The sequence below is a fragment of the Notamacropus eugenii genome, chromosome 3, assembly GCF_028372415.1.
Source record: "Notamacropus eugenii isolate mMacEug1 chromosome 3, mMacEug1.pri_v2, whole genome shotgun sequence".
Taxonomy (NCBI): domain Eukaryota; kingdom Metazoa; phylum Chordata; class Mammalia; order Diprotodontia; family Macropodidae; genus Notamacropus; species Notamacropus eugenii.
This window is the reverse complement of record NC_092874.1, coordinates 41517264-41535808: the sequence shown is the minus strand read 5'-3', so window position 1 is coordinate 41535808 and position 18545 is coordinate 41517264. Positions and strand designations below refer to the sequence as shown.

The 18545-nt window shown below is 39.9% G+C and overlaps 1 protein-coding gene and 1 pseudogene across 5 annotated transcripts in view; one reads left to right on the top strand and one right to left on the bottom strand.

The window, feature by feature from the left end:
* Nucleotides 1-18545, bottom strand: part of TMEM108 (transmembrane protein 108) — a 363670-nt gene that overhangs the window by 152613 nt on the left and 192512 nt on the right. The window lies entirely within an intron of this gene.
* LOC140531000 (vacuolar protein sorting-associated protein 29 pseudogene) lies at nt 16095-16649 on the top strand (annotated as a pseudogene).

Sequence of the window (18545 nt, the reverse complement as noted above, 5' to 3'; positions counted from 1 at the left end):
AGTATCTGGTGCTCTCCTTCAAAGGTGGCCACCATTTCCTCTTATAATCACTTGGGTTCAAAACATGAAACAGCTTTATTTACAGACTAGCAGGCACAGAAAGACTTAAGTTTGAGTTCCTAGCGAATCAAAGGGCTATTTTGTCCATGATCCCGTGCTGTCTCTGAAACTTAAGAGTACTTCCCTGTGTTTGTGCCTCAGCTCAGCAGCATAAAAGTGAGCAAATCATTTAACCTCTGTGTGACTCAGTTTCTTCTTCTGTTAAATGTGAACAATAATACTTTCATGACCTCTATTTATAGACTTGTTACAAGGGAAATTCTTTATAAATAGTAAAGTTCTATGCAAACAAAGATAGGGCTGAATCTAATAAGATGGAATTTAATAGGGATAAATGTGAAACTTTAAAACTGGACTCAAAAATTAACTTCACAAACACAAAATATGGCTAGATAAAACTCTGTCTGAAAAAAAATCCAAATGTTTTAAGGGAATGTAAACTCGTTGAGTCAACAGGACTAATAAACTCTTAGGCTGCATCAGGAGTTCTGAGAACTATTTTTCAGGAGGGACATTGATAAATTCAAGAATGTCCAGGAGAAGGGTGGCCAGGTTGGTAAAGGACCTGGAGGTCATGCTGTATTAAAATTAGTTGAAGGAATTGGTGGTAGCCTGGAGAAAGAGTCAGAAATGATAGTTGGCTTTCAGAAGCTGTGAGAGATGAGACCTGTTCTGCTTGACTTCAGAGGAGCCAAATAAATGGTTAATGCTTCAAAGAAGTGAACTGAGGCTTGACAGTCAGAGCTAGCTAAATCACAACTGATTCCCTTGGGAGGTAGGTACTCCTGCTACCACACATTCTGCCCCTGACTAAAGGTCTTCCAAGCAAAGCCTGGATGAACACTTGTTAAGTATTTTACAGAAGCGCTCCTATTCAGGTATGAATTAAAATCGGTGATCTCTGAGGTTGCTTCCCCCGAGTAGAACTCAATTAGTTCCCATAGTGAGCTCACTAAATGCTGTTAGCTGCCAGTCAGGCATGACATTACCCAAAACTTCTTGGGAAGGCAATGCGGTTGGGATGACTCTTTGCTTTCTTTGAATGTATTTCAATGAGAAATCTCCTCTGAATTGAAACTGATTGATATTACCCACCCATGCCTGGGGTAAGAGGGTTAGGCTTAGGTTTCCTGCAAAAGACCTTAAATGAATGCATCTTGATTTCCGATGTTAACTTTTGCCCCCTGATGGGATGACTGTACCAAACTTGGCATAATGCATACCTTTTGTACAATGTAACCAGATGACTACTTCCATTAGTCACTTAGTGGTCCCAGAACTACAGATAAAACAAAAGATAAGACAGATAGATTGGTTGGATGGAGGGCATTAGGACAGGAGGCAGAGTGGGTTAAATTGTGCCGAGTCATTCAAATAAATGAGAGAGATTACAGGAAATGACCCAGCAGCCTTAAAAAAATGAAGAACAACAGAGAGTATGTCAGTCATTGCCTGAGAGAAAACCAGGTTCCAGAGGGATCGGGGAAGAGAAGTAGTAAAGAATCTGTGTTACAATTAAGTTTAGGGCCAATTTTTATCCAAAGTATTGCATTTAAATGAATTGCTTACTTTATTTAGAGAATAGCTAAGGCTGACGGAAGGAGAATTTTGAAAATCCCTTCAAATGTGAAGTTTTATATCAGAGAGGATGTTAATGAACAACGGCTGGGTGGTTAGTAAGAGCTTTCTCACTCACCTGCTGTGCACTTTGGGGTAAGGTGCCATTCTGACGATGAGCCTGGGACTTAAAAAATCCCATACAGCAACAAAGAAAAAAAAGCTGCTGCAGAATATAATAATAAAATTTGTAAAGATGATAAATAACAAGAGAAGCCTTCTCCTGGTGAGAATACTGACTACCATGTCAGTATGGGATGAGGATTACATGGAATCATGCTTACATATTACCCAGCAGCCTTGGGAGGGAAGGAAGTAGGCGTCAGGGGGAAGCACCACGGCTAGAATTGTTCCCATTTAAGAGGCCTTGTCCACATTAGCATTTTCAAGGGTAAAACAATGCCCAGATAATCCATTTGGAGGAAGCAAAAAGGTCCCCCCGCCCCGCCCCCACTCATCTCCCTGCTTTAAAGTCATCCTGAATTCATGCCAATATAATTTGAATGTCCAAATCAGAGCTGTGCTGAACTTGGCATCATGTTTTATCATCATTTTCCTTCTCCCTTTCCTGTTTCATGCTATAGCCCAGTTTGTTCTCAGGCTATGACTAAAGACTTCAGAAATAAATAGGCCTAGGGATTCTTTTTCCACCACAGGTCTGACTTCTTTCACCTTGGGAAATGGAGAAGCAAATAGTAATGCTGGAAAGAGCCAGGTATAAGCGCTACAGGGGTATTCCTGGGAGGAAATGTACATTTAGTGGGCAAAACTACACATACAGCTTAGATTTATAAGATCCAACAATTGCTTCTAATCATCATTAGAGGCTACGTTGGCATGCCAAAGTTGAGACAGAAGGCTTCTGAAAAAGGGACAAATGAGCCCGGAGCACTTTACATCTTGTACGTGTTTATCCATCTGTAAAATGAGATTGGACTAGATAATCTCCAAGATCCCTCTAGGCTCTAAATTCGATGATTCAATGAAACTCTTGATGGCACAAAAGGCTAGTCAGGAAGGCAAAACCATCATCAATCTCGAAGGAATCCTCTAGATAAGGAATATACAACATCCAAGAGTGCCTTTCTCACAGTTTTGAAATGTAAACTCATTGGGCACACAGGCAAGCAGTCTTAGTGGTAAAACTGCCCTCCCTCATCTCAGCTTAAACCCAAGGGCTTAAAGAGTAAAGGGATGCCAACCCCAAATCTACACAAAAACCATAAGCTGCCTCTCAGTTTCCTCATCTGAAAAATGGGTATAATGCCTACAGTACCTATCTCACAGAGCTGTTATAAGGTTCAAATGAGACAATGTGTGTAAGGTGCTCTGAAAACATTGTCAGCTTATTTATCATCACACCCATACAGGCTCATAAGATACAAAAGTAGAGGGTGCCTCTAGTTCAACACTATCATTTTACAGATAAGAAAAATGAGGCTGAGAAAGCTTAAGTGATTTGCCCAAGGTCAAACAAGGAGTAAGTATTAGGAGAAAGTATTAGGTCCTGTCACTCCAGGTTAATGTTTTTTTCTCTTTTACCATGCTGCTCATCATTACCTAAGATTGCTTAACTAGGAAGTAACAGAGCAGGGTCTTGACCCCAGGCCTTCTGACGTCAAATTCAGGAGTCTTGCTTCTGAATCTCATTGGATCCTCAACTTTTCCCTGATGAGGAAGGCAATGTTGTTTTCTCTTCTGTCACTGATGTAGGCAAACAAAGAAAGGATTCTTTGCTTCTGCTCATTTTGTTTTGCATCAGTTTTTATACCACTCAGGTAACAGGAAGCCTCGTGAGTGATTAATGGTGATGCTGAAAGTACAAGCTACCTAACCTGTAGGATAGAAAGCATGGAACTCAAGCAAAAACTTCAGAACTCCTAGAAAACCAAGATCTACTGGATGGACTTAATACTCTACACCAGGGGTAGGGAACCTGTGGCCACATGTGACCCTCTATGTCCTTGGGTGTGGCCTTTTGGTTAAGTCTAAGTTTCTTAGAATAAATCCTTTTCTTCAGGGGATTTGTTCTGTGAAGTTCAGATTCAGTCAAAGGGCCACACTTAAGGATCTAGAGGGCCACATGCGACCTCCAGGCTGCAGGTTCCCCACCCCTGCTCTACACTATTGGGTCTTCCTTCACATCTGTTCACCAAATGGTAACACTTGTTAACTAAAGCCAACCCATCTTGAGATCCTCCTCCAAAGCATGGCTCTCTTACAGATTCTCTCCTTCCCCTCCTTCTCTGATTAAGATTTCATCTCTCCTTCCAGTGATTTCTAAGATTCTCCCAAACTTAACAAACCACATTCTGAACCTCTACCTGATATTGGGATCTTGGGTATAATTCATTCTGAACTTTCCTTGTAGTAGGTAGACCCTAGATACACATCCCTTTGTCTTCTCTCTAAAGAAGGGCAGCATAGGTACCCAAGAAGTATCTTGAATGAATGAATATAGTGAGTGAACTGAAGAACCTTCACAGAACATTAGGAACAGAAGAAACCATGTATCCCCATGTAGTCCTCTTCCCTTTGGCCCTCCCAGAGAGGCTAGTTCTATATTACTATTATTATTATTTACACTTTATTGTCATCAATTATATAATATGCTTTGATCTGCACAATAGTACTGAGGTAGAGAAGGCTGGAGCCTGATGTAGATGCAGGTAGGACATGGCATAAACAAGACTAGAACTATGGGTTCTAGGCTTTCATGTTTCTTTCCCTTCCTTTGCATTTTGTTAAAGTTCATATTTGTAAAACATTACTATCACTCTCCAATGACCTCCCTCCTTTGTTGCCCAATAATTCAAAGCTCTTTTTTTAACCAATGAATACAGCCAAGCACAACAAACCAACATGTTGGCCATAGTGGGAATTGTATGTCTCACCCACCTCCATCTTTCATCGCCTTTCTGCTAATAGGCAAGAGGCATGCTTCCATGTCAGTTCTCCAAAGAAACAATTGGTTACTTCAAGAGTTTAAGTCTTTCAATGTTGTTTTCTTTTCTTTTTTTTCATGTAGGTCATCATGTAAACTGCTCTCTTGGTTCCAATCACCTCAGTCTGCATTAATTCATACAAGTTTTCCCAGTACAATACACAGTAACTCTCTTATATCCTGTCCAGGGAAGCCCCTGGAAACACTACCATATAAGCTCATTTTCTTTCCTTTCTCATTTCATTGACAGTGGTTCAAGAAAATAAGAAACCCATTCCCCAACTGATAAATAGTCAAAGGATATGAACAGGCAGTTTTTAGAGGAAAAACTTAAAGCTATCTATAGTCATATGAAAAAATGTTCTAAATCATTATTGATTAGAGAGATGCAAATCAAAACAACTCTGAGGTACCACATCACACCAATCACATTGGCTAACATGACAAAACAGGAAAATGATAAATGGTGGAGAAGATGTGGATGAGTTGGAACACTAACTCATTGTTGGTGGAGCTCTGAGTTGACCCAATCATTCTGGAGAGCAATTTGGAACTATGCCCAAAGGGCTATAAAAATGTGCATACCCTTTGATCCAGCAATACCATGGCTGTATTCCAAAGAGATCATAAAAATGGGAGAAGTGCCCACATGCACAAAAATATTTATAACAGCTTTTTTTGTTGTGACCAAGAACTGGAAATCAAGGGGATGCCCATCCACTGGGGAACAGCTAAACAAGTTGTGGTATATGAACATAATGGAATACTATTGTGCTATAAGAAATGATGAGCAGATGAACTTCAGAAAATCTTGGAAAGACTTATATGAACAGATGTTGAATGAAGTGAGCAGAACCAGGAAAACATTAACAGTCACAGTGTATGATGACTAATTTTGATGGACTTGGCCCTTCTCAGCAATGCAAGGACCTAAAACATTTCCAAAAGACTCATGATGCAAAATGAGATCCACATCCAGAGAAAGAGCTATGGAGTAGGAATGCAGAATGAAGCAGACTATTTTCTCTTCTGTTATATTTTGTTTTTCTCATTGTTTCTCCCATTTGCTATAAATCTTCTATGCAGCATGACTAATGTGAAAATGTGTTTAATGGGAATGTATGTGTAGAGCCCATATAAGATTGCCTACCATCTTGGAGAGGGTAGGAAGGGAGAGAAAATTTAAAACTTAAGCAAGTGAATATTGAAAACTGAAAAAAAATAAATTAATAAATTTGAAAAAAGAAGACAGAAAATAGGAAACCTAGAAAGGTGTGCCTCATTTTCTAATCTGAACCTAATTCATCAACCCCAGCTCTACAGCATAATGATGCTAGGCACTGTCTAAGAGGGAACACAGATTTACTAGTCTCAAATATAAGAACACAAAATCCTTTGGCTTTGTTGCAAATTGATTTAAATTTCAATATATCAAGATTCACGTGATTTCATGAGGCCCCGTTAGACAATTCAATATTACTGAATAAGAGTGATATATAAACCACGCAACAATGTCTTGTTTTTCTAAGGATTATTAATAATATATTTGTACTACTTGGAAACTGGCTATAAACTTTCCACAACGGAATAAGAATGTAATCTGTTCACAGGAGCTGAAGATGAATCACTCAGATAAATTCTTCATGAAGGCCCCTTAGCTCCTGCTGCTCAGGGATTGGCTAAGACCCTCCAGTTAATCCTTCAATGGTTCCTCCAAACATCTCATTATTCATCAGCCTGTGACAACTCGGGTCATAAAAGAGATGCCTGGTACACAACCTTGACACCACACAGAAACCCCAGATCATGAATATTAAAAAGAGACAAACTCAAGTGGGTTTCAAGATATCCACAGGCCCTATCAAACCCCACTCCTTGCTATTCAGGACATAAACTGAAGAAGGTAAAAGCTTCACAGACTCATGGACTTGTAAAAATTAGAAGGTATTGTACCATAGTGAATCAAGTGTTGGATTTGGAGTCAAAAAGATCTGCATTCAAATTCTGTCTTGGAGGCTTCTTAATTGCTTGATCCTGGGCAAATCATTTTAACTTCTTTCAGTCTCAGTTTCTTCATCTGTGAAATACTAATAGCAGTAAGATGAAGTTCATAAAATACTAAAATTGTGAGATATTATCGTTATTACCTAATCCTTCCATTCATTTTACAAGTGAGAAAATGGGGAATCCTAGAAAGGTTAAATGATTTCTGTAAGAGGGTGCTGGTGCCATACTCACTATGAATTTGAGAGGATAGCTGAGTAGCAATTACCTAAGTTTTCTCTTGCCTTCCTGATCTCAATTCCTGCTACCATACCCTGAATAATTTTTCAATATTAAAACTATCAGCCAAGCTGGATTTTCCTGGGGGACATTGTAATACCTAATTTATTCAAGCTGTCTGGCATCAGTAACACCATAAGATGCCACCTGCAGGAGGCTGGAAGCTAGGATAAGAAAATAACAGAAGGATCGAGCATTTATTTTCAGAGAGATGGGTCAATTTCAGCCCAGCAAGTGTTGGCTACTTCCTAAACTGCTGCCATTTCACTGTGCCTGGTCTTGTCAAGTTTTCCAAATCCATTAAAATGCTAGAACTTGGAACTGGAAGAGACATTGGGATGATCATGTGTCTCCCTGGCCTTTTAATATAGGATGAATCTGGATAAGAATCTGGGCAATCTGGGCTCTTTTCCTTGTCAGAATTGACTCAATTCAACGAATATTTATTTAAAAAAATTATTGAGGCACTTTATCCCTTTATCTCACAGTTAGTTTGTACTCATTCCACCTTTAGTTTGAATCCCTTGTGACAAAGAAAAACAAACAAAAATAGCCAAGCAGAAACTATCTTCCAAGGTATACAACATTCTGCTCCAGGGGGCCCACACCTCTCTGAAATTTGTCAGAGTAATCACCTTTTAGTAATCACCATGTGCCTGGGTGCTAGAGATAAAAACAAGATTGTTCCTGTCAGGAACTGTCTTTCTAATGATTCTACCCTAGATTGCATGACATTGGGCAAGTTACTTAACCTTTTGGGGTTGCTTTTCTGTAAAGGGAGAGAGCTGAAGTAGATGACAGACAAAGTTACTTTCAAAGCTAAGAATCTGTAAGTCTGTTATCGCCATTTTTGCTGTTGTCAAGCTGTTTTTCAGTCACACCTGACTCTTCATGACCCCATTTGGGGTTTTCTTGGCAGACACCAGAGTGTTTTTCTATTTCCTTCTCCAGCTCATTTTATAGATGAGGAAACTGAAGCAAACAGGGTCAAGGGACTTGCCCAGGGTCTCACAGCTGGTAAGTGTCTAAGGCTGAATTTGAACTCACTTACATGAGTCTTCCTGATTCCAGGTCCTGTGCTCTATCCATTACGCCACCTTGCTGCCCAATCTCCATTTTATATATGAGGAAATGGAGGTGCATGGTTACGTGACTTTCCCAAATCACATTTTTGTCACTCAGTAGCAATGCAGGGATCAGAACTTAGCTTTCTAGACTAAGAGCATGGAGTCCTTTTTACTTCACCACTGTATCAGACCCACAAGTTCATTGAAAGTTTCTATATGGTTGCACTGCATTAGCTACATCTACCAATGTTAGCACTTTTCTCTCTTTGCCTTCCTCACTGCCCCCTATCAAGCCCCTTAACAACTGCTTAAGAGAAAGCAAGCATTTACGTAAGGGCAGTTGATGGCACCATGGAAGTAAGACTATTGGGAGAATGATGGCCTGAAGCCACCAAGGCCATCAAGCAAATGCTTACATGACTGCTAAGATATTCTGTAGACCTAATTCACTTTGATGAAAGTAAATTGCAAAGAGCTGGAGGGCATTATAGATAGAAAATATCTGGAGAGCTTTCAGCCTCAGCACCAAGAAATTCAAAAATCTATCACAAGACCAGAAACTCACCAAAGTTTCCCTGCATCTTTCCAACAGCTGATTTGCTGATTGCCCTGCAGAAGGAAGGAGAAGTCATAGCTTTCCTCTACCCTGTGTATTATCAATTATGAAATTTGATATTTAAAATGATATTCACTTTTCACTCCTTTCTGCGACTTTTGGGCTTGGTTTTATTGGTCTACAAGCAAGACAAGATTGTAAACCCAGTAAGGACAAGGACTGTGTAGCCTTATCTCACTCAGTAAAACTACTAGTCCTGAAAGAGTGATGTTCACACAATGGATGCTTAGCACATGTCTCTATATCACTGTGAACACCCCAAAGAGATTGGCAGATACTTATCACAAGCTAAGTTAGTCATTGGGGACTTCTGGGAATATGATGTAGTGAAAAGTTGAAAAGAAGACATTCTTCCTGCCCAATTTATAAGAGAAACTGTGAAAGAGGAATACAATGTCTAGGAATTCAATTCACATGAGAAAATTAAAACTCCTTCAACAGACAATGAGCAGCAGGGGAAAGTGCTCTGATGTGGTACAAGAAGAAATATATTGGAGGAAGAGAAGCAAAGAGGAGCATACCAGAAGGAAAGCATCCTGCAAAAGAAACTACTTAAAAGAGCCCCCAAATATTTCAGTCACATAGGATCTAGCATTCCTAAGTTCTTTGATAAGATCTTCATTTAATTTGGTTTCCTCCACGACAACATAAAATCAGAGAATTGGAGAGTTAGAAGGGCCCTCGTTGACCATATGGTCAATATCAGTTTAGTTTAACAAATGCTTAAAATACAACAGTTGTAAAGGGTTATTTCAAAAGGACTAAACATTGCTGTTTCTCTGCTTTTCTTTGTCTTTTTAATGCTTCCTGGCATCGCTGTGGGCCAAAATTCACTTGAATTCAGACTGATTCTTGAGGGGAAGGGAGCTGGAGAGAGGATGAGTTACATTTTTCTCACCTGTTTTGAGCTTCTTGGGTAAAGGAGTGTTAAGTGACGAGGATGTCATTAGAGGAACAAGAATGAGGGAAGTAACAGGATGCTTTGGTCTTCTAGCAAGAGTGAAAGGTAACTGAAATTAACACTTGGGCTCCACTGGTATCTACCAATTTCCAAAGAAGACAAGAGAAAAAGCCCATCGGGTTAGATGGACCCCTTATGACAGATTCAGGGGAAGATGAGACAAAGAAGACAGGCAGACATGGATGGGCTGCAGTCTACAATGCAGGAGGGAGTACTCACATTGATGAGATGGCAGATCCATTAGTGGAGTGGGAGGAAAAGTGACTCAGCCACAGGTTTTATACCAGTGGTTTGGCTCCAGAATCTGATTCAATTTTCCCTATTTCTTCTAATGTTTGGTTCCCTTCCATTCAACCAATGCTTTACAATATTCCTAGGCTCTTAACATTTAAAATCCTCCCCTATTTTCTCACCTCATATTCACCTCTCTATATCCATATTTTATACTATTTCCTTGAGGGATCTCTCAGGATTTCTTTGCTCTGGATTCATGAAGGCCAAATTCTAGACCTGGATGGAAGTCCAAAAATCAATGAATTGTCATTCTACTCACCTGCTGTGTTATTTTCATCCAGGAGTCTCAATCTTTTAGAATTCTGGTTTTCCTGAGTAAAGGGCTGCCTGGATATTCTTTTGGAAAGCCTTGAGTAGGTTGGTGGATAGCTGTGAGCAAACTCATCATCCTAGATGTAGGATTTTTAGGTTGATGAACTATGTACTAAATTCATTATAATTTACCCCAAAAATCTAGTTTCCAGGATTTCCTCCTCCTTTGTCCCAATCTACTAGTACTTCAATGCTGCCAGAGCAAGAAATTTAAAATTAATAGGTTTCCCCTCCTGATTTTAATCCTTTTCAATTTGCAAACAGCAGTGTTTATCCCTTACTTCTTTTAGAACTTGAAATTAGCAATAGTTCTGGCTGCTCAAGCCTTTATTCCCAATCTTTAGGAGTGAAAATTGCAGTTAAGGGTTTCAGGGCATGGCAGTTAAGATTGGCTCATCTCCTAAGCCATGCCTTATTGGTTCTTATTGCTTCTCCTGCACTGTTTACAACATTAGATTTGAGAAAATTGATTGCTTTCTGTTTGGCTGAGTTAGGTCTTTTTTCACACTTCCATGGAAATCAACATACATGGAGCCCCCTGCTTCATACAAGGCACTGGTGCTAAGGACAAGAGGACACAAAGAGGAATTTTATCTCTGTACCTGGAAGGGAAGGTAAAGAGGACCTAGAACAGAGATCTAGGTTCAGTCTCTGCTAAGCTATTTATTTTGTATACAACTTTTGGCATCAGGTTGTTTATATATCAACTGAGAGAGTGGTTCAAGGTGACCTCTAAAGACGGCCCTCAACTTTGATACTCCATGATATTAGACAAGATACACCGGAAAGGTCAATGGTTCTGGAATCAGAGGATCTGGGATCAAATCCCACCACTGATATTTAGTACCTTAAGGCATTTTTCTCCTCTGAGCCTCAGTTTCCTCATCTGTAAAATAAGGGAGTTGGGATGGACTCTGCCATTGTCTTTGACTCTAAGCTGCACAAACTTTGGTGAATCACTTTTTTCTTAAGGCCTCAGGTATTTCCTGTGTCACCTTAGGGGAATATTGTAGGCAATCTCTGAATGTCCATTTAGCTCTCAGTGATGAAAAAGCACCCACTTTGGAGTCAGAGGATGAATCTTGGCCCTTCTGTGTATTGCCTGCATGACCTTGGACAAGTCACAACCTCCCTGGGCCTCAGTTTCCTCACATTTAAAATGAAGATACTGGACTAGATGGTGTGTGAGGTCCTTTCCAGCTCTAAATCCATGATTCTATGAGGATATGGATAAATAGCATGGTGTCCTGAATGTCCCACAATCTCTCTTTTTTCCCCCAGGGCTACAGGATGGAAACTCCATTACTTATGTTTCTTTGTAATCCCTTTGGTCTCTAACACAGTTCCTTACAAACATAAACAAGTGTTTAGTAAATACTTGTTAGTAGATAGACTTTATTTTAAAAAAAATTATCAGTGGGTTCCTTTAGGTGTCCCCTAGATTTTTAAGTTTTTCTCCCTTTGGGGCATGTTCATTTTTATTTATCCCTTTTTCAGGGATGGAGAATCATAGGTTTGGTCAAATTACTTGAGTAATGGCCCATTTGGAATTTCAGAAGAATCATGAAGGCCAAAGACCAGACCAAAGGCCAAAATCAATGCTTGACTGTTTTCCTAATCTGCTATGCTCCCTCCGTCCAGGAGGTTCCACCTTGAAGAATCTGTTTCCTATTCCCATTTTTACCATTTTCTGATACATGGCTGTGTGACCCTGGGCAAGTCACTTAACCTCCTACTGGCCCCATTCACTTCTTTAAAGACTCCAAGTTGAACAGAAAGCACTGATTGGTACTGGTAAAGGAAAGCACTCACCAAAAGCTCAAAAGGCCAGTGAATTAACATATCCAGTCCCCTCTTTTCCCCCACATCCCTCATACCATGAGCTTGTAGTTCTAAGTTCTATGGCCTTAAGTTTCCCTTATCTTCATTTCTCTCAATTTTTTTCTTTTTTTAATTTGGAACGTGGCAAATATCAATAGATGTGAACATTTCCGTCTACAAAGAACAAACTGAATAGGAAACTATAAATCTCTATTACATACAGATGAAGCTTTAAAAAACAGATATTAAATTGAACATGGCACCACCAATATTACCCTGCTTGTCTAGGTCTTCATGTAAATTTCCTTTATTCTCTCCTGTATATTTTAAAACTATTTTGTGATGCTTTTTTTCTTTTTCTTCCTTTTTTTCTGCATCCCTGTTACTAGCCTTCCCTTCTCACCCAACCCTCTCCCCTAGTGAAAAACATAAGTGCCCTCCCTTGAAATAAATAAGTGTAGTCAACCATAATGAATGAATACATTGATTATGTCTGAAAACGTATGTCTCATTCCGCCATTACAGTCCATCACCCCACTGCCAAGAGATGGGAAGGCTGCTTTATCCTAAGTTCTGGAATCATGATTGGTTATTGAATGGAGGATTCCATTGTTACATCTTTCACAGCTGACTTTCACTGTACAAATCATTTTCCTGGTTCTGCTCTCTTCACTCTGTCAGTTCATAAAAGTCTTCCCAGGTTTCTCTGAATCCATCCCTTGAGTGATTTCTTACAGCACAATATTCTATTTTATTCATTCAGTCATTTCCTAGTTGCTTAGCATTCTTTCTTCCTTATTTTCCTCCATTTCCCTGTTCTTATCTTCTGTGTGTGACCCAGCTCTGGCCCCAATCATAGAAAATTTTCTCCTTTACTTTATTATCATTATTCCTATTTTCCAATTTTTCCCACCCTAAAACCATGGCCTAAGCTTACCTGCCCAGGGCTTTTTTTATTTTTTTAAATTTCAGCTTTAATGCCCCACATCATACTTCTGGAAAACAAAATTCAAACCAGCCTGGATTCTTTTCCTCAGTGCTCTGACTAGTTCCCCACTGGAGGTCAGAAGAACTGTGCACACAGCTGGACAGAGGGGAAGCAGGGGGAACGTGGCAGTCAGGGTCAGCCCACTCCACCACCGTGTGTAAGCTCTTTTCCCTGCCTTCCCCTGCAGCAGCAGCCTCTTAAAGATTTCATCTTCAACAAGTCTCTCAAAACTTCTCTCTCACCAGCCTCATTTTTAGAAATCCTGTTCTAAAGATTTCAGCTACCTAGACTTTATTATTCTAATTGTTTTTCTACTACAATTACTAACATGACCTCCTTGGGGTTTTTCCCTCATCTTTTCTCCTCTTCCTCTCCCCTCCTCTTCTTCTTCTTTCACATCCACTCCCTTAATTCTTAGAAGCTTTGTCAAGAAACAGCAGCCTGAAGACCAAACTCTTCAAATGGTTCATTGAGCTGCTTGAAGGAGATGGCATTCCAGGCACGCTGGGTACCCAACCTTTTTCTCAAAGCCCAGCTGTTGCACAGAATAAGCATCTGGATGAGGAGGAGGACCAGCATCCCCACACATCACTCATCAGCTGGCAGCTTTGTCAGCAGTCACCCAAGGGCGACGGCATTCAATCAGGGGGACAATATTCTCTGAGGGTGAAAAGAAAGGGGAATTCAATTCAAGAAATGTAATTAGGGGAGTTGTGTGCTGGCAGCCAGATTTCTTTTCCCATTCCTTTTTCACAGTTGCTATAATAATCTAAGCCTTCTAAAAATATAGCCATAAGGATGGCTCAACTAGAGCCGCTAACTGAAAAATAATGAGCTTAAATGAGCTACAGAATCATCTACATATTAAAGGAATGGCTCAACTCTTTGGGAAGTGGCTACATTTATTTCCCTGAATATTACAGAGACAGCACCTGACATGTGTCATTAGCTTCATCCCTTTGCTGTGGGCTCCCTCCCCACCCCCACCTTAAAAAGACCTCAGGTAAGTACAAAGGAGAATTGAGGATGTTAACATAAGAAGAACCAGATTATACCAGGAATGCTGAACCTCTCATGTTAAAGCTATAATAATAACAACAAGGGGGAAAGAAAGGGAACAAGCATTTATTAAGTGCCTACTATGTGCCAGTATTATCTCATTTGATCCTTACAACTACCCCAGGAAATAGGTGCTATTAATTACTGACATTTTGTGGTTGAGTAAACTGAGGCAGATGTTAAGTGACTTGTCCAGAGTCCCACAGCTAAGAAGAATTTCAGACTAGATTTGAACTCAGGTCTTCCAGAGTCCAGGTCCAGCATTCTATCCATTATAGCTCCAGCAAGCTGTCTCTAAGGTGCCTCACAAACAACCACAATGGAAATTTATATAAAACTTTATAGACACTTATATAGAACTTTAAGATCATGAGGTATTTTCCCTATGGAATCCTGTTTGATTCACAACAATCCTTTGAGGTAGGTACTACAGGAATTATCATTCCCATCTTACAGATGAAGAAAGGGAAGCTTAGGAGAAGGTGTGTGGTTTGCTCCCAGTTAACTAACTCTCAGTGCCCTGGGCAACTCTAAGGTCTGGACAGGTGCCGAGATCTGAATGGTAGGGGTCATTTTTGCACAGGGATTTCTTTACACAAGGAAATTAAAGGTCCAGACCAACGTTCATTCTTCCAAACCATTCACCCCCTATGGAGAAATTCCCAAACAGGATGAAAACAAATGCTGAGTGGCTGCATAAAACATGCCAAAGCCATGTCTAATGGGCTCTCCATGCTTGCCAACCTCATGGTCAATCAGGGCACCATCTTTGCATGTGACTATTGGGTGAAGTGCAAGACTGGAAGGGTGGTTGGTGACTAAAACAGGACAAATCTTCACACTGGACTCTGCAGAACTAGGCAGTGCATAGATTGGGGTGTTCATGAGCAGCACTCTTTCCTTCTGCCTCCAACTCTTAGATGATCAACAGATCAACCAACAACTTGGTGGATCAATAAGCATTGATCACATAAAAATGTTCGTTGGCTAACTGAGGCAATAGGGTATAGTAGAGAGAAAGCTGGCTTTAGAGTCAGGAAGTCCTGGGTTCAAGATTGATGTCTGTTACAGACTGTATGACACTAACCACTTAACATCCAGGGAACGGTCAACTTTCTCAGTCTACTATGGCAGAGAAAGTTCCTTACTTGGAGCTCCCTATACTAAGGCTACCACAGGACCAATAAAAAATTACCTACTATGTGCCCAGCACTGTTTTAGTAGCCACAGAGGAATACAATACAAGAGACAGGCCCTAACCTCAGGGAGTTTACCTTCCATTGTACATGTTCAAAGCTAAGTAAACACATAAGATATACAAAATAAATACCAATTTATCAAGAATTGGTTATAGCTCCTGGTTCAATTTACCATGTGTGATGAATCATAAACACATTCAGCTTGATCTTTAAGGAAGCACAGGCTGCCAAGACTTCAATTTTCAGTGGAGAGAAATCAAATTTTTATAAACTCAACTATTATTTTTAATTTTTGGCAACATGGAATTTTAAAGCTGGAGGGAATCTTCTATACCCTAATGCCTGATTCCTCCCTCTTCCCTCCAAACTCATTATACAGGAAAGACTCTTAGAGCCTTGTACATCACGCTACAGGGTTACTAGAGACAGAGCTGGGAATGGAGCCCATCATTCCTGATCCTCAGTCTACAACTAAGGTTTATCTGAATTGAGGTGATCATTATCAGAAAATCTATTTGGTAAATAAGTCCTCCAATTACCCCAAGTCCCCTCTCTTCTGTGGAGTCTGCGTAACCATTCCACCTTTGGTGATCACTCATTGTTCCAAATTCCAGTGAGAGTTCATGTCCACACCACTTATCTGGCACTTATGGGTTCTCCTGTAATTTTAATTCTCATCTGAAGCATGTATTCACTATTTCCATCTAGATTATAAACTCGCAGAAGGCAGGTACCATGTCTTGTGTCTCTTTGCATCTCTACAATCAAGCATTGGCCCCTGCACAAAATGGTAGCTTGATAAGTGTTTGATCACCATCATCGCTGTTATCATGGTGGCTAACATAGTGCAGAGAAAATAGCTAAATTAAAAAAAAACTGCTGGTGCCTGAAAAAGTTCAGCTCATTCTCTGCACTGGAAACTTTTCACCAAAGAAAGCTATGACCGTTTAAAGACTCTAGCTGGAAATGTTCACATTTGATGAGAATCTGAATTATCCAGAACAGAAAGCTGTGATGGCTAGGCCACTCAAAACTGGTTTGATCCATAGACATCAAATTATTCCATGAGGTGATGTGGCCAACTTAGCATTGCTACAAGGGCAGTAGGATGCAGACATTCTCATTTCAGGACATGCGCACACACGCACGCACACACACACACACACACACAAATTTGAAGTCTTTGAACATGAAGATAAATTCTACACTAATTCAGGATCTGCCACTGGAACATACAATGCTCTGGAAACAAACATCATTCTTGCATTTGCATTGATGGCTATCTGAGCTTCTACACTTGTCACTTATATGTATCAGATAGTGGGAGATGATGTGAAAGTAGAAGGCATTGAATTAAAAAAAATCCTAAAACAGTCTTGGCTTGGTGATTTTTTCTGTTCCATTCCCTTGTGTGAATCAAGTAATTAAACATTCAGAACCCACCAAATTGTGATATTTTAAAAGTAGTATGCATTAAAAACTAACGTTTTAGTTGAGTGACCCTGGGCAAGTCAAGTAACCCTTCTGAATACCTTGCCAAAAAACAAACAAATAAAAACCTAACATTTTATTTGGTGATATATATTTTACTACTAGCATATTGTAAAACTATGAGAATGTATTTAGTTTATAGGACATAATATCTAAGAAATAACGTACCACATGGTAAATGGATGTATGTAAAAAAAAGTTTAGCTCTATAAATACCTTCAATGTTAACATTCAAGTCTTTGTTACCAATATAGTAAATGAATAGTTCTGCCTCTTTGTTTACACTTTTTATACTTTGTACACTTACCTTTCGTTTAAAACAACAACAAAGCAAATATTATCTCATTTGATCCTCACAACCACCCTGGGAGGCAGGTGTTATTATTAACCTCATTTTACAGATAAGGAAACTAAGGCAGGGAGAGGTTGCCTTGTCCAGGGTCACACAGCTACTAAGTGTCCGATGTAGGATTTGAATTCCCATCTTCCTGATCCCAGGTCTAACGCTCTATCCACTGAGCCAGCAAGATAAAGAGCTGGCCTCAAAGACAGGATGACGTGGCTTTAAGTCCCACCCCACTCACATACTGGCTGTGTAAACCTGGAAAAAGACACAACCTCTCAGTTCTTGAGGCATGTTTCTAAGAGTGCAAATTACTGGGAAGGTGCCAACCTGCTTGGGTAAAAAGGTGGTTTCCTCAATAAGGTGTTCCCAATACATCAGAGGTCCAGTTCCTATGCCCATTTTGGGGGTATTTTTTAATTTGCGTACATGTTATCTCACCACCTCCCACCCCAACACCCCAGTGTAAAAAAGCTTCATTTTTGTCTCTCTATACTGGTTAGACTAGTGCTGGTTTTCATTTGACCTTTTAATGCTATCTCTGACATTTGCAAGGAATACAACTATGAAGGAATCACTTAGTTTATCTAAACCTCAATTTCTTTGCCTGTAAAACAATAATAATGATGCTCAAATATCTGTATGATTCATTACGATGATGGCTCAAGGTAACAGGTGCTAGAGATAAAAAGGAAAAAAATGAAACAGTCTCTACTCTCCAGGGGCTTATAATTTATTAAAAAAGAAAATATATAAACTTAAGTGTATACAAAATGAATACAAAGCAATTTGGGAGTAGGGGTGGGGAAAAGTATAAGGAGCTGGGGTGGGGCAAAATCAAACTGGTTTTGTTTAAGCTCAGGGTTGAAGGAAACAAAGACAGGCACTGGAGAAATCCTGTCTAAAGACATACATATGAAAGATGGAATGTTGGGTATGAGGAACACCAAGAAGATTGGCTTGGTTGACCTGCAGAGCATCTGGAGGGGGTAACGTATCACCATCCTGGAATAGGAAAAAGCTGGAAAGCAGGAACAGATTCTGCCTTGCAGGAAGGTGACAGAAATAGTTGGAATGAGTGAAAAGAAGATAAGGAATAACTTCCACTTTTAGGTTAAGTTCCATTTGGGGTGATTGGCTTCTAGGGATTATTTGAAATTGATGACTCTGTCATTCAGCTTGCCCTCTATACTTGTTCTACGGAGAATTAGATATTGCAAAATAAAACAAGCCTAGTATTGACAGGGGAGGGGCAAAGGGAAGGAGAAGACCGTCCCAGTAAATGTGAAAGCAGGGCACCATATTTAAAGAGCCAGGCAGAGAGAGGAATCTTGTCAGTGCTATAAACATTGGCAATAAACCCACCTGCTAAGTTGGTGATGATGAATGTCCAAATAAGGGTCATTCATTCTGCCTTAAAGGGCCTCTAACTCTAACCTGAGATTTCTAAGGCTAAGATATTGTGGCATAAGGAAGCCCTTCATCAATTG